Genomic DNA, 5,753 nt, shown 5'->3' with positions numbered 1-5,753 from the left:
ATTAATTCATCAAAAATACACCATGGACTTAAGTCATCTTTATCAGTTTCTTTTTCTTGTACTGGTTGTTTTTCAATAGTACAATCTTCTTTTTCTTTTTTTTTATAGAAGTAACCAGCTTCTTGACTCTTTTGTTTTTTTACCTTCATTTTTATCAGAAAATCCCTGCATTTTAAACAATTCTTTGTCATTTGGTTGACGTTGAAAATAAAATAACTAGGTATTTTGATTAATGAATGAATTTCGATTTACGATTGATCTGCATTTTCAATTTCAAATCTTTATTGATAGTTGGTCAAAGGATTTATTTATTGTAAATATTCAATCAAGAATACTTTTTCTTAGTCAAAATTATTGACCTAGTATAAGAATATTTTCAAAAAATACACATTTGTAGAAGAAGCAGCTTTTATGGTCCACTTTCTGAATATTGCAATGATTGAAACTTCTCCTGACGCATTTCTGTCCATTTCAAAGCATCATAAGGTGATGGATACTTCCATTAATAAAAATATTAGTTTATAACAAAAGAAACAAATAGATATGGATTTACTAAACCTATGCAAAGACTCGTTCCATCCGTTTTCCATAGTTGAAGAACGAGCTTTTAAAAAGTTTGCAGGGTGGATTCCTGGATATAAACCGCCAACAAGAAAAACTTTGTCAGGTTCATTACTTCAGGAATGTAGTAATTCTTAAAAGGGTAAATCTAGAAAACGCAAGATTTGGCATTTCAATAGCGCCCGTCTTTCGATGCGGTTTCGATGAGACGAATTAGAGGTGGGACTACCCCAGAAGATTAGAGAATAATACTTTTGGTATATATATGTAACGATGTTAGGAGTAGAGTTTAGTTGATAAGAGAGTACCGAACTGTAAACTTATAAATAAATATATTTATATAAATTCGAACTATTCGTTTTATTTAATCTCGCTACAGTTGGTGTCACGGTGTGAGATTAAAAAATAAATAAATAAATTCAGCAGTGATTATTGAAAAAGACTTTTGAACTTTTGAAAAGTATTGTTCGTCGGGAACATCCGCGTAGTTAGGTAGTGATCTTGGTACGAAAGAACATTTAAAAAGTACGTGTGTGCCTGACCAAAGATGCTGCTAGTACAACTTTCAGTAAAACAGTTGCGTGAGCAACTAGAAGAACGCGATGAAACTGCAGCGGGTCCAAGAACGACTAAAGACTGTTCTTAACAAGAATGGAGATGACCCAGAGACATTCCATTTTCAGTCAGCAGAAGAAGCAGTTTTAATGAAGATAGAAGAAACTTCTAAAAAAAATGATGATAAATTCGAGACTGTTTCCAAAAGATTCGATGAAACGTCTCAAATGATTGAAGAACCTTCTAAAAAAAAATGATGATAAATTTGAAAACGTTTCCAAAAGATTCGATGAAACGTCTCAAATTATTAAAGAAGTAGCTAGACAAAACGACAAGAAACTTTAAAAGGTTTCTAAAAGATTCGACGAAGTATGTATTCAGAACAATGAGAAATTTGAAGAAGTCTCTAAAACATTCGATCAGATACAGAAAAATGTAAACAACGTAGAAGAGAAGATCAAACAATTAGAGACCATGATAACTAACACGAAAGTGCTACACCACCCATTAATACGGTAGCTTTAGATCCGGTAGTGAAAGAAGAATCACCTAGAGACGAAATGACACATCATATGAGATTCAAATTGCCACCATTTGATGGAAAGTCCTCTTGGTCCATATACCTTAGACAATTTGAAGCTATTGCGACAGCCAATCATTGGACAGAACAAGAAAAAGCTGTTTCCTTGACTGCTGCTTTACGAGATGATGCTGCAGATATCCTAAGATCGATTCCTAAGGGTCAAGAAAAATGTTATCAGACCTTGTTTACCCGACTAGACAAACCTCACGGAGATGCCCATTTACAACAAGTCTACAAAGCCAGTGAGAGTTTGCAAGAATTTGAAGCAGATGTTGCTCTTATAGCGCTGTTGGCCTATTCAGAGGCACCAGACAACATACTGAAAGAAATTGATGTAGATACCTTCCTCAATGGGTTGAGAGACAGTGAACTACAGAAAGCTTTACGACTAGCAAGACCGAAAGTTTTAGATGAAGCGCTCGCCATTGCCTTGGAACACGAGACAGCTAGTCGAGTTTCACGGAGCTATCGAGTACGAACCTCTGAAGAGAGCGACGTACAAAACGATAAACGTCTGGAGGAAATGGTACGAAAAGTAGTTCGTAACATGATGCCGAAGAGACGTGAACCCAGATGTTGGAATGGTAATGACGTAGGTCACACTCGTCGTAAATTGCATGAAAATAATACAACAGTCAGATAGCTAGAACAGATCGAACACTGAGCTGGAAAAAGTCATTTAAATTCTGAGGCTCAGTCAAGACGAGCATACAGTGCAAATCGTAATCATTGACTTGAATTAGAAGAACGACTTTGCCCCGTGAGACGAACTACCGTCATTAATGATCAATGGCAGCCTCAACAGCTACAAGACGCCCAAGCAGATGATCCATGTATAAAAAGAGTATTGGATTGGATGCGTCGAAGTGAAAGACCTTCTTGGCAAGACATTAGTGCATGTAGTCCCGAAGTCAAGTGTTACTGGAGCCAATGGAATTGCCTAATGCTGAAAGATCATCTTCTGTATAGAACCTTTGAGAACGATTATGATACAGAAACTAAGCTTCAGTTGATTGTACTATAAAGTAAAGTGTCAGAAGTATTGCATCAGTTGCATGACGGTGCATCAGGTGGACACTTTGGTATTACGAAGACTCTGCAAAAGGTTCGAGAACGGTTCTATTGGGTGAACTGTAAAGATGATGTAAGAAGATGGTGCCGAAAATGTGAACTGTGTGCAACCAGTAATGGTCCAGTTGGTAAAAAGAGGGCACCTATGAAACAGTACAATGTTGGTAGTCCTATGGAACGAGTAGCAATCGACATTGCAGGTCCACTTAGAGAGACAAATGATGGAAATAAATATATCCTGGTAGCCATGGATTATTTTATGAAATGCACTGAGGACTATGCGATACCAAATCAAGAAGCTGCTACCGTTGCAGAGGTACTTGTTAAAGAATTCTTTAGCCGATTTGGTGTTCCCTTGCAGATCCCCTCCGACCAAGGGCGAAACTTCGAGTCAACCCTTTTCCAAAACGTTTGTAAATTGATTGGTGTCAATAAGACCAGAACAACACCCCTGCATCCTCAATCAGATGGAATGGTCGAGAGGATGAACCGAACGATGGGTAAACACCTGTCCAAAGTTGTATCAGAACATCCAAGAGATTGGGACCAGCACATTCATTTATTCCTAATGGCCTACCGCTCGGCCGTGAATGAAACTACAGGCCAGACTCCAATCGTGACGTACAACACCTCAAATGATAGAACTCAGCCAATAGAATACAAGGAGATAAAAAAATCAAATAGGTATAGCATGTTATATACTTGGCAACACAGGTAGGCAACACCGCTCACGGACACAAGGGAATGAAGTTAGTCAGTTATTGGGCAATAAAGGTTAATGATATAAAACCACGTTGTATTATTAATTATTACCTTATTTAAGTAAGAAATACCAAATACACAACAATTGGCGACGAGGATGGGATACATATGATGGTAATAACAACTACTACAGAGATTATTACGACTACTACCATTGCTACTTCAACTTCAAGTACAGTTATTTACATTATTATTATACTACATCCCCAATTATGTCTACACAAGTATCTACATTTCAATTTTCCGTTGAATCTTTCAACCAGTCTGCCACCAAATGGTCCAGGTGGGTAAAGAGGCTGGAAGGTGCTTACAAGGATTTAAAATTCCAGACGAAATGAAGTACAGTTATTTACATTATTATTATACTACATCCCCAATTATGTCTACACAAGTATCTACATTTCAATTTTCCGTTGAATCTTTCAACCAGTCTGCCACCAAATGGTCCAGGTGGGTAAAGAGGCTGGAAGGTGCTTACAAGGTATTTAAAATTCCAGACGAAATGAGATTACCTTATCTACTACACTACATGGGTTCTGAGGCCTACGACACCCTATGCGACAAGTTAGCCCCAGAAGTCCCGGAAGACAAGTCATACGACGACATTGTCAATTTAATGGATAATTTTTACAACCCTGCACCCCTGGAAATTGCAGAAATCTTCAGATTCCAATCAAAAAGGCAAGCCGAAGGAGAAACAATACAAGAATACCTTCATTCACTACAAAAGTTGTCAATTAACTGCAATTTCTCTACATATCTTAGAAGTGCTATAAGAAACCAATTTGTTTTTGGCCTACGATCGAAAAGAATACAAGCTAGACTTCTAGAATCAAAAGGACTGGACCTAGATAGAGCCGTTGAGATTGCCACAAGCATGGAGGCGTCAGAAAAGGACAGTAACCAATTTTTTCATAATCAAAATTATAATAATTCTAGTGTCAATATATTAAATACAAAAGCAAGGAGTGCAAATAATAATAGGATGCAATTTCAGAATAACTCTGCTGCAAATTCTTCAAACACAAATAGTAATGTATGTTATAGATGTGGAGATCCTTCACATTTAGCAAATTCTTGTTCAAAAAAACATTTAACTTGTAATTTTTGTAAAAAAGTTGGACACATTCAAAAATGTTAGGTCTAACCAAGTAACTTCAGTTTGCTCAGTTCAAGAAATTTTTAAGATTAGTACTGTAAATTCAAAAGACAAATTTTTTATAAACTTAAGAGTAAACAACAATATTTTAAAATATGAAATTGATTCAGGTGCTGCTGTTACCATTGTAAACAAAAATGTATTTGACACATATTTTTCTACACTACAATTACAGAAATCTGATGTAAAATTAACTACATACTGTAAAAATCATTTAAATGTTTTAGGGTTAACTCCAGTGGAGGTTGAGCACCAGGGAATAAGGCAAATGTTAAAGTTGTACGTGGTGGATGGTGAGGGTCAATCACTAGTTGGAAGAGAATGGATACGTGCCCTTGGAATTAAACTACATGAGGTAAATACAATATCACATGAGAACTCTAAAGTCTCAAGTTTATTAGATAAATACAAACATTTGTTTGAAAAGTCAATTGGTGAAATTATAGGTTTACAAGCTGAAATTCATTTAAAACCTGGTAGTATAGCAAGGTTTCATAAGGCTCGCCCAGTTGCTTTTGCATTACGTCCTAAAGTGGAAGCTGAGTTAGAGTCGTTAGTTGATTAGGGTGTTTTACAAAAAGTAGAGTTTTCAGATTGGGCAACCCCAATTGTCCCAGTTGTCAAACACAATGGGGACATACGCATTTGTGGGGATTTTAAAATTACTTTAAATCCCTGTATTGAAGTGGACGAATATCCTTTACCTACCCCTGATGATCTTCTATCTCAGTTAGCAGGGGGCGATAAGTATTCAAAAATAGACATTACAAAAGCTTATTTGCATTTACCTATAAAAAGTGAAATGAAACATTTACTTACACTTAATACTCACAAAGGTCTGTACCGCCCAAACCGTTTAATGTTCGGTATTGCAAGTGCTCCTGCCAAATGGCAACGTTTAATGGAACAAATGTTACAAGGAATCGATGGTATTTCTGTGTTCCTAGATGATATAAGAATTACTGCCCCAAATACTGATATACATTTACAAAGACTTGAACAAGTGTTACAAAAATTATCTGAACATAATTTACATATAAATTTAGACAAAAGTGAATTTTT

Source organism: Diabrotica undecimpunctata, chromosome 6 (genome assembly GCF_040954645.1).
Source record: "Diabrotica undecimpunctata isolate CICGRU chromosome 6, icDiaUnde3, whole genome shotgun sequence".
Taxonomy (NCBI): Eukaryota; Metazoa; Arthropoda; class Insecta; order Coleoptera; family Chrysomelidae; genus Diabrotica; species Diabrotica undecimpunctata.
The sequence above is the reverse complement of the archived record's forward strand: the minus strand, read 5'-3'. Positions refer to the sequence as shown.